Consider the following 12211-nt stretch of genomic DNA (forward strand, 5'->3'; position numbering starts at 1 on the left):
TCCATGGGGAGGGGTGTGGGATGGGAATGGGGGGATGAGGACAAATATGTGACACCTTAATCAATAAAGAAATTAAAATAAATAAATAAATAAAATTAAAAAAATAAAAGTATATGCCCTATAAAATATATTATAAGATGGATAAAAAGATAAACTACAGAATGGGGAACAATATTTGTAAAACATATAGCCAACAAAACACTTGCATATAGAGTAAAGAGCTATCAACACTCAATATTCAAAAAAATTAAAGTAGGACTGTTCCACCAAGCCCATGGCTTCAGCCACAGGCCCCATGCTATCTGGAACCTGGGCCCACCAATGAGTCCTGGAGTGGCAAACCTCCCAGAAAACCTGACACTTCAGCCACAGGCTTCACACTACCCGGTGCCTGGACCCTCCAGTGAGTCTCAGAGTGCATAACCTTCCCACCAAGCCTGTTGCTTCAGGCTCATGCGACTCGGTGCCTGGATACTTTGGTGAGAGCAAAATGGGGAGACAAAGAAACAATCACCAAAGGAAAGAAAGGAGGCATCACTACAAAAGGAACTAAATGAACTAGAGGCATGAAATATGTCAGTGAAAGAATTCAGAGTCAGGGTCATACAGTTCCTAACCTGGATGGATGAGAAAATAAAAATCTTATGTAAGAACCACAGGGAAATAAAAAATGATATACCTACAATAAAAAACACAATGGAAGGTCTCAACAGTAGACTATAAGAAGCAGAGGACCAAAATAGCAAGTTAGAAGACAGGGAAGAAGAAAGACATCCAATCTGAATAGAAATTGGAGAAAAAATATTAGAAAGTAGGAGTAGAGTCTAAGGGAGCTTTGGGACAACACACAATTAAGTAAATATGGGTCCCAGAAGGACAGGTGATTTGGGGAAGAAAAAGTCACAAAAGCACAGAGAGTCCCAAAAAAGATGAACCCAAAAAGACCCACATCAAGACACATTGTAATTACAATGGAAAACATTAACAGCAAAACAAGAATCGTAAAGCTGCAAGAGAGAGACTGAGAGTTGTCTACAAAGGATCGCGCATTAGATTTTCAAATGATTTCTCAACATAAATACAAAAGGATAGAATTGAATAAAATGAAGTAGACAAAGTGATAAAAAGGGACTGAATCCAAGAATACTCTATCCAGAAAGGCTATCATTCAAAATTGAAGGGGAAAGAAGGAGCTTCACAGAGTAAGGCTAAGGGAGTTTATCACTACCAAGCCACCAATGCAAGAACTGTTAAAGGGACTGTTGTAAAAAGAATAAATAGAAAGGAAAGAAGGAACACAGGCATAAAGAATAAAAATGGCTACAAACAAGTACCTCTCAATAATAACCTTAAACGTAAATGGCTTAAATGTTCTAATAAAAAGACACAGAGTGGCTGAATAGATAAGAAAACATGTCCCATATATATGCTGTCTACAAGAGACCCACCTCAGAACAAGGGACTCACACAGACTGAAAGTGAAGGGATGGAAAAATATTTTTCATGCAAATGGCAATGAAACAAAAGCTGGGCTAGCAAACTTATATCTGAAAAAATAGATCACAATGTGAAGGTCATAACAAGAGATAAGGAAGGCTACTTCATAATACTAAAGGGATCGATACAACAAGAGGATATAACTCTGGTGAACATATATGCACCCAATGCAGGAGCACCCCAATACAGAAAAAAACTTCCAAAAGACATCAAGGGAGATATTGACAGCAGTATAATCATAGTAGGGGTCTTTAATACCCCATTGACATCACTGGATAGATCCTATAGACAAAAAATCAACAAAGAAACAGCAATCCTAAATGACTCACTAGATCAGAGGAACTTACTTAACATCTTCAGAACATTTCACCCCAAGCTATACATCCTTCTCAAGTGCACATGAGACATTTTCAAAGATAAACCACATTTTTGGACACAGGCAAAGTCTCTTCAGATTCAAGAAGATTGAAATCATATCAAGCATCTTCTCAGATTACAATGGCATAATATTATAAATCAACTAGAATAAAAACAATAAAAAAAATTCAAACACTTGGAGACTAAATAGCGTGTCATTAAACAATGATTGGGTTGCCAAAGAGATCAAAGAAGAAATTTTAAAAAAACACATCCTGGTAACAAATGACAATGAAAACACAACAATCCAAAATCTATGGGACACTGTGAAAGCAGTCCTGAGAGGGAAAGTCATAGCATTACAGGCCCACCCCCTGAAAAAAAACAAAAAAACTGGTAATAAAATTTTCTAACTCTACAACTTAAATTAGAAAGAGAGCAACAATAAAATATCAGAGTGAGCAGAAGGAAGGAAATATAAAGTTCAGAATGGAAATAAAGGACATAGAGACCAAAAAAAATAAATAAATACAAAAGATCAATGAAACCCAGAGCTGGGCCTTTGAAAGGATGAACAAGATTGATGAACCTCCAGCCAGGCTCAACAAGAAGCAAGAGAATACAAATAAAATCAGAAATGAAAGAGGCAAAATAACAACAGATCCCCCTCCTCCTCAAAATACAAAGGATTCTAAAACAAAACAAAACAAAAAAAACTACTATGAATAACTCTATTCCAACAAACCTAGAAGAAAATGATATATTCCTAAAAATATATGACCTTCCAAAATTTAATCAGTATGAATAACAAAATTTAAATAGGCTTATAACTATGAAAGAAATTGAAGCAGTAATAAAAAAAAAAAAAAAACTTCCAGCAAAACAAAGCCTTGGGCTGGATGGCTTCTCAGGTGAGTTTTACCAAATATTCAAAGAAGACCTCAAACCCACCCTCCTCAGACTATTCTTAAAAATTCAAGAGGAAGGCATACTTCCAACCTCTTTCTTATGAAGCCAAGATTACCCTAATCCCCAAACCAGATAAAGACACTACAATAACAGAAAATTACAGGCCAATATCCCTGATGAACATAGATGTTAATATCCTCAAGAAAATTCTAGCAAATCAGATGCAACATTACATGAGAAAGATCATACACCATGACCAAGTGGGATTTCTTCCAGGGATGCAAGACTGGTACAATATGCGCAAATCAATAAATATGATGCATCTCATAAACAAATTGAGAGAAGAAAACCACATAATCATATCAATTGATGCACAAAAAGCATTTGACAAAATCCAACACCCTTTCTTGATAAAAGCTTTCAGCAAAGTGGGAGTAGAGGGATCATACCTCAACATAACAAAAGCTTTATATGACAACCCTACAGCCAAGATCATACTCAATGCACAAAAACTAAAACCATTTCCCCTAAGAACAGGAACGAAACAGGGATGCCCACTTTCACCACTCCTGTTCGACATAGTACTGAAAGTCCTAGCCATAATGATCAGATAAGAAGGGGAAATAAAAGGCACCAAAATTGGAAAAGAAGAAGTAAAACTATCATTATTCACAGATAACATGATATTGTACATAGAAAACCCTAAAGATTCCATCAAAACACTACTAGACTAAATAAATGAATTTGGCAATATATTGGGATACAAAATTAACAGCCAGAAATCTATGGCATTTTTATACACCAATAATGAACTCACAGAAAGAGAAACTAAAAACACAATCCCATTTACCATTGCAACAAAAAACTTAAGATATCTAGAAATACACTTAACTAAGGAGATAAAAGACCTGTACTTGAAAAATTATAGGGCATTGAAAGAAGAGATAAAGGACGACATAAACAAATGGAAGAATATACGGTGTTCATGGATTGGTAGGATCAACATCATTAAAATGTCCATACCACCAAAAGCAATCTATAGATTAAATGCAATCCCTATTAAAATCCTGAGAAAGAAGAACAAAGTTGGAGGGATCACAATACCAGACATCAACCTATATGACAAAGCCATTGTTCTCAAAATTGCCTTGTACTGGCACAAGAACAGACATATAGACCAATGGAACAGAACAGAGAACCCAGAAATCGACCAAAGCCATTATGCTCAATTAACATTTGACAAAGCAGGCAAGAGCATAAAATAGAATCAAGAAAGTCTCTTTAATAAATGGTGTTGGGAAAATTGGACAGATACATTGAAAAAAATGAAACTAGACCACCAACTTACACCATACACAAGAATAAATCAAAATGTATAAAGAACTTAAAGGTAAGATGTGAAACTATATAATTCTTAGAAGAATCCATAAGCAGCAACATATCAGACATATATCGTAGTAATATATTTACCGATACAGCTCCTAGGCAATGGAAATTATAGAGAAAATAAACAAATGGGACTACATCAAAATAAAAAGCTTCTGCAACACAGAAGAAACCATCAACAAAACAACAAGAAAGCTCACTGCATGGGAGAGCATATTTAGCAATGTTATATTTGATAAGGGCCTAATCTTCAAAATTTATAGGGAACTCACACAGCTTAATGAAAGGAAGATAAACAATCCAATCAAAATATGGGTAAAGGACCTAAATAGATACTTTTAGAAAGTGGACATACAAAAGGCCAAGAGACCTAAGAAAACATGCTCAAAATCACTAATCACCCGAAAGATATAAATCTAAACATCAATGAGATACCATCTCACGCCTGTCAGAATGGCTATCATCAACAAATCAACAAAGGAAAAGTGCTGGCCAGGATGTGAAGAAAAAGGAACCCTTGTGCATTGCTGGTGGGTGTGCAGACTGGTGCAGCCACTGTGGAAAACAGTATGGCGTTTCCTCAAAAAATTAAAAATGGAACTCCCATTTGACCTAATAATCTCACTTCTAGAAATATAACTCAAGAAATCAGAAACACCAATCTGAAATGATATATTCACCCCTGTATTCATAGAAGCACCATTTACAATAGCTAAGACTTGGAAACAGCCTAAATGCCCATCAGCAGATGAGTGGATTAAAAATGGTGGTGCATCAACACCATGGAATAGTATACTGCTGCAAAAAAGAAGGAACTCTTACCATTTGCAACAACATGGATCGACATGGAGAGCATTATGCTAAGGGAAATAAGCCAGTAGGACAAATATAAATATCACATGGTCTCACTCATTTGTGGAATATAATGAACAACATGAACAAAAATAGAGCCAGAACCATAGAAGCATTGAACAGACCGTCAAACCTCAGAGGGATGGCAGGGGAGGGTTGGGGGGCAGGGTAAGAGATCAACCAAAGGACTTGTATGCATGCATATGAGCATAACCAAGGGACACAGATGCTAGGGGCGTGAGTCCATGTGCTGGGGAGTGGGAGTGACTGCAGAGAGGTAAATGAGGGTAAAAGGTGACATATGTAATAATTAAAACAATAAATAATTTTAAAAATTGAAGTAGAAAATGGGCAAATGATACATTTTACTGAAGAAATATACATAAGACAAATAACCACATGAAGATCAAAACCATAATCAAATATTACTATTGCTATCAGTTACCCATTAAAACGGCTAATATTAAAGACAGTGATATCATCAAATTCTTGGAAAGATGTGGAAAACTTGGTGTTTCATGTGTTGCCAGCAGGATAGTGAAGTGTTATAGGTACTCTAGAAAGCAATGTAGCACTTTGTAATACTAAACATGTACTTACCATAAGACACAGAATTGCACTCTTGGACATTTTTTCCAGATAATTGAAAACTTAACATTCATGCAAAATGCCAGTCCTCCAGCAACTTTATTCCTAACTAGAGGCCTGGTGCACGAAATTCGTGCACGGGGTGGGGGTGTGTCCCTCAGCCCAGCCTGCACCCTCTCCAATCTGGGACCCCTCGAGGGATGTCTGACTGCCCGTTTAGGCCCAGCCCTGTTAGGATCAGGCCTAATGGGCAGTTGGAAATCCCTCTCATAATCCAGGACTGCTGGCTCCCAACTGCTCGCCTGCCTGCCTTCCTGATTGCCCCTAACCACTTCTGCCTGCCAGCCTGATCACGCCCTAACCACTCCCCTGCTAGCCTGATTGATGCCTAACTGCTCCCCTGCCAGCCTGATTGCCCCTAACTGCCCTCCTCTTTTGGCCTAGTCACCTTAAACTGCCCTCCTCTGCAGGCCTGGTTCCCCCCAACTGTCCTCTCCTGCAGGCCTGATCGCCCCCAACTGCCTTCTCCTGCAGGCCTGGTCCTCCCCAATTGCCCTCCCCTGCAGGCCTGGTCACCCCTAACTGCCCTCCCCTGCTGGCCTGGTCCCTCCCAACTCTCCTCCCCTGCTGGCCGTCTTGTGGCAGCCATCTTGTGGCCACATGGGGGCAGCCATCTTTGACCACATGGGGGCAGCCATCTTGGGTGTTGGAGTGACAGTCAATTTGCATATTACTCTTTTATTAGATAGGATAGAAGCCTGGTGTACGGGTGGAGGACAGCTGGTTTCCCCTGAAGAGTGTCCCAGATCAGGGTGGGGGTTCCCTTGGGTCATGGGACGACCTGGATGAGGGGCCTGTGGTGGTTTGCAGGCTGGCCATGTCCCCCGGCGACCCTAGCAGAGGCTCTGGTATCTGAGATTTATTTATCTTCTATAATTGAAACTTTGTAGCCTTGAGCGGAGGCCAGGGCAGGCGCAACCCAAGCCTCCTGCTCTCTCCAGCTCTGTGGCTGTCGCCATTTTTGTTGGGATTTATTTATCTTCTATAAGTGAAACTTTGTAACCTTGAGCGGAGGCCAGGGCCGGCCAGTGGGGGAAGCTTGGCTTCCTCCATTGCTGGGGAAACCCAAGCCTCCTGCTCGCTCCGTGGCCACAGTCATTTTGGTGGGGTTAATTTGCATACTTGCTCCTGATTGGCTGGTGGGCGTGGTTTGTGGGCATAGAGGAGGTACGGTCAATTTGCATGTTTCTCTTTTATTAGTGTAGATAGTCAAAGCCAAGAAATCAAGTAGCCTTCATCAGGCAAATAAACATCTGTGGTATATCCATACCATGGAATACTGTACAGCAATAAAAATGAACTATTAATACACACAAAATCCTAGATAAATCTCAAAAAAAAATATTCTGAGTTAAAAAGCCAATCTCAAAAGTATCACATGATCTCACTCATATGTGGAATCCAAAGAACAAAATAAACGGATGAACAGAATAGATCCAAAGACATAGAAACATGGAACAGAGTGATGAATCTCAGAGGGAAAGGGGGGTTGTTTGAGTGGGTGGGTAGGCAAAGATTAACTAAATAATTTATATGCATATATGCATGACCCATGGACACAGACAATAGTGTAGTGAAGGCCTGGAGTGGCAGGAGAGGAGGGGCTAGAAGGATTCAATAGAGGGGAAAAAGATATGTCTGTATAACTTTCAACAATAAAGATACATTTATAAAGATTACATACTTTATAAGTCTATTTATATGATATTCAACCACACACACACACACACACACACACACACACACACATACACACACACATGCACACACAGTATATGTATTAATGATGTCTGAATCATATCTGTGGATTGTACCCATGCCAATTTTCTGGTTATGAAACTTACTACCTTTTGCAAGGTAGTTCTACAATTATTTCAAAATAAATAGTTAAAAAGAAAATAAATTAATAAAAATATCTATAATTTTTTTCAGGAGAGAGCCACTACCTACCCATTAGATAAGAAAATTTGTGTGCCGTAGCCCTGGCCAGTGTGGCTCAGTTTGTTTAGCACTGTTCTATGCACCAACAGGCCTCCACTTCAAAATTCCCAGTCAGGACACATGCCTGGGTTGCAGGCTTGATTCTCTGTAAGGGTATGTGCAGGAAGCAACCGATCAATGTTTCTCTTTCATTGATGTTTCTCTTTCTCCCTCTCCCTTTCTCTCTCTTTCAAGTCAATAAAAATATATTTTAAAATTTTTGTGTGCATATATGTGTGTGGAGATTTAAATACAATGTCTTTAACTGATGAAAATGCATAAATAAGTGGAGATAGATTATCTTACATTAACAAAATGAATTAATAGACTTGACAACTAAACAGATCAAAATAACAGATGTATAACCAGTCTTTGAAGAGTAAACTGCTTTTTAACCTTTAATTTTGAGAAATAAGCTGACCTAATGTAATGTGTAATGTTTAGGGATAGCTAACACTTTGTTTTTTAATCTAGAATTTCTAAAGGAGCACCCTGGAACTCATAGATTTCAGAGTAGGTAAACCATATGTGTGCCATCTTAAAAATCAATGTGCCACTTTTCAGTTTTTAAATGCTAGATCAGTCTCAACTTTCTCCTTTGCTTTTCTTTAATTACAGGTTTATAGTTGTTCATATGGAAAAACAATACAACAATTAATAAGTAATAATATGATAATAAACTCTGTTTTGCATAATCATAACTGTAAACCTACGTTTGCCCCACCCTGTATGTGTTATTTTAGTTCTGGTACTCCATCATCTTTCTTTTGTGGTCATCAATCACTTATGCTGAAGAGGATGCTCAGAGTCACTGAGTTAGTGACCAGTGCCCAAAGGAAAGAGAGGATTTGAATTAACCAGGAGACAAGGGACTCTCATGAACTCATTCATTCTGCCTTTTGTGCTCAGAAAGTAGCAGAAGTTACAGCAAATAAAATGATGGATTATTTCTTAATTATGACAATGATTATAAATCATTACAATGGTACTTTACATTTGATTATCACTTTTCTTCTTTATTGCTGAAAATATTAGAGATGTCCCCTTTGTTTGTTTTTCCCATTTACCCCCTCCAACCCAGATTTTAGTGCCCCATGGGAGCTCCCTTTGAATCCTACTCTTCTGTTCTATCTGCCAATTCTGGGCTTCCATTTAGGTACTTAGGTGCTAACCACTGTCACTCTATTTCAGTCTTTAAGATTCTTTCTTTGTCTTTAATGTTTGCCATTTTAATTATTATATACATAAGTGTGGGTCTTTTGTTGTTCGCCTTGATTGGGATTCTGCGTTTACTGCACGTGAATGACTTTTTTTCTTCACCAGATTAGGAAATTTTCTGCCATTATTTCTTCAAACAGGTTCTCGGTTCTTTTTCCAGATTTTGTTCCTTCTGGTACCCATATAATGTGACTGTTGTTGTTTCATGCTGTACCAAAGCTCCCTTAGACTCTGCTCCTGCTTTTTATTTTAGTTTTTCAATTTGCTGCTCTGAATGGGTGTTTTTTTTTCCTACCTTGTCTTCTAATTCGCTGATTTGGTCCTCAGCTTATTCTAGTCTATTTTTTAATCATTCTGGGGTATTCTTTATTTCAGCTATGTCATTCCTTACTTCCAGTTGATCCTTATTTAATGTTTCAATCTCTCCTTTCAAGTTGGTGTTGCTCTCATTAAATATCTTATAATTAAGTTCTTTATAATTTTCATTAAGTTGCTTGTAGTTCTCACACAGTTATTTGAGCACCCTTAATAGCATTACTCTGAATTCTTTATCTGACAAATTGATTGCCTCCATTTCATTTAGTTCCTTTTCTGGTGATTTCTCCTTCTCTTTCATTTTTTTTTCTTTGTCTTCAATTTTTGCTGTTCCTTTGTTTTTGTTTCTATTAATTAAGTCAAACTGCTATGCCTCCCAGCCTTTGTGTTTTATGTACTAGGTGTTTTCTTTGACCCAATGATGCAGTCTCTTCGATCTCCTGAGCGTGGTCTTCTAGGAAAGCTCCTTGTTTGAGTAATTTGCGTTCTCTTGTTGTAGTTGTGTCTTGAATGTTATTGTCCTCTTTGTAGATGGAGTCTCCTCTCAAGCTGGCTGACTATGTGGCTCCCCTCTAACCACATCATGTGAGTTGTTGTGGAGGAGCTGACCAAACAGAACAAAATACAACACATCAAAAGGCTAAACAAAAACATACACAAGACTCCTTCAGCACCAACAAAAGAAACCCCCATAGAAGAGAGAAACAGGAAAGAGAAAATAGAGCAAACAACAAAAAAGGGGGAGAGGGAGATTATGTAGATGCAGAGCTGAAATAAAGAAAATAAGAATAAAGAATTAAGGAAATAGGGAAAGGAAAATGATTTTAAATAAAGGAGGAAGAAAAGAAAAGAAAAAAATTGAAAAGGGCAATAGAGCAGAAAGCAGATAGACCTAAAATCAGAAAGAAAAAAAATATATATATGAGAAAGCAGGAGAAAAAGAAAAGAGAGAATAAAAGAGAAAACAATTGAATAGTGAAAATAAATTGAGTAGGAAAAGAGAGGAAAATTAGATATGTGAACAAAACAACAGAGACTAGTATAATAAAAAATCAATAAAGCATATAGATAAAGAAGATAAATTTAAAAAGGGGGGGGGGAGAAAAGATAGAGAAAAATTAAAAGGAAAGGGAAGAAAAAAAAGTAAAGTGGTGTTCCTTTCAGCAGATTTTAGTGCCCCATGGGAGCTCCCTTTGAATCCTACTCTTCTGTTCTGACTGCCAATTCTGGGCTTCCATTTAGGTACTTAGGTGCTAACCACTGTCAGGAACTGTCCTCCTTCAGTTTTCAGCAATCTACTTGAAGCTCCAAGTAATCCACTGATCCACCATTTTTTCTTTCTCCACAGGAATTGGCTGCAAGCAGGAGGGGCTAACTTGCCCTCTAAAGTGATGGGGCCCAGGGCTGCGCAAACTTCGCCTGGTTTCCTGGGCTCCACCTCTGCCCACCTTTGCTTGCTAACCAGCTGTCAATCTTAATCACTCCAAAGTCTGTTTCTGAAAGGGCTTTAGGTGGGGGAGGTGTTATTTAGCTTTCATGGAATAAGGTGGGTGTGTTTCCCTGTCCCAGAGCTACTCCTCGGCAAGTGGCCCAAAGTATTACTCTGCCCTTGGCTGGACAGAGATCCTTGTGCTCTTATCTTGGCTGGACAGATACCAGTGGGGTTGGCTAGAAACCTGGAGTTTCCATCAGCTCTCCCACACAGGGAAAGTACCAGTCTGGTTCCCAGAATAGTGAAGTGGACGGCCTTTCCCCCAGTCTAGTCACTGACATTCCTGAGACTGTCAAACCCATAGGCTTGGCCTCTGCTTTTGTGTCCTCTAAAAAGTTCAAAATGCAAGGTGTATATGCAGGGCCCCTAAAAGTAGAACAGGCTGTATCACCTATGGCAGTGGTCGGCAACTGCGGCTCGCGAGCCACATGCGGCTCTTTGGCCCCTTGAGTGTGGCTCTTCCACAAAATACCACGGCCTGGGCGAGTCTATTTGGAAGAAGTGGCATTAGAAGAAGTTTACGTTTAAAAAATTTGGCTCTCAAAAGAAATTTCAATCGTTGTACTGTTGATATTTGGCTCTGTTGACTAATGAGTTTGCCGACCACTGACCTAAGGCAAGGTTTTTTCTTTTCCTGTCCTGGGGCTACTGGAGCAGCTTTTTCCTCTCAGAAAAAAATGGCTGTTTCAGTTTGGGGACCTATGACCAAATGCTCCTGGCTACTGCTTTTCTATGTCTCCCTGCAATGCTTCCCATCCCAGCTTCTCCTTAGGCAGCTCGAGTCCACATCTCCCTTCCTGCAACAAAGCCTTGGGTGAGTAGCTGCAAATGAAAACTGCTCTGGGTTTTAAAATTCAACAACAACAAAAAGAAATGTGGCTTTCTCTCCGGCCTGCTCTAGTCTACTGGCTTCAGATTCTACCGTGGCCAGCAGCCCTGCTGCCTTTCAAGGCTGGATTATAAGTAGGCTGCTGTTACAGGCTCTGGCACTCGGGGCTGTGGAGCCCAGCTTGGGTTCCAGGCCTCTATCTTCTTTTTTTTTTTTTTTTTTTTTTTTTTTTTAAATATATTTTATTGATTTCTTACAGAGAGGAAGGGAGAGGGATAGAGAGCTAGAAACATCGATGAGAGAGAAACATCGACCAGCTGCCTCTTGCACAACCCCCACCGGGGATGTGCCCGCAACCAAGGTACATGCCCTTGACTGGAATCGAACCTGGGACCTTTCAGTCCGCAGGCCAACGCTCTAGCCACTGAGCCAAACCAGCTTCGGCCAGGCCTCTATCTTCTAAGGAAGTGGTTCTCAACCTTCCTAATGCTGCGACCCTTTAATACAGTTCCTCATGTTGTGGTGAACCCCAACCATAAAATTATTTTTATGCTACTTCATAACTGTAATTTTGCTACTGTTATGAATCGTAATGTAAATATCTGATATGCAGGATGTATTTTCATTGTTACTAATTGAACATAATTAAAGCATAGTGATTAATCACAAAAACAATATGTAATTATATATTGTGAAATATTTATTTCTAATTACAAATAAATGAAATT

The sequence above is a fragment of the Cnephaeus nilssonii genome (genome assembly GCF_951640355.1).
Source record: "Cnephaeus nilssonii genome assembly, chromosome: 6".
Classification (NCBI taxonomy): domain Eukaryota; kingdom Metazoa; phylum Chordata; class Mammalia; order Chiroptera; family Vespertilionidae; genus Cnephaeus; species Cnephaeus nilssonii.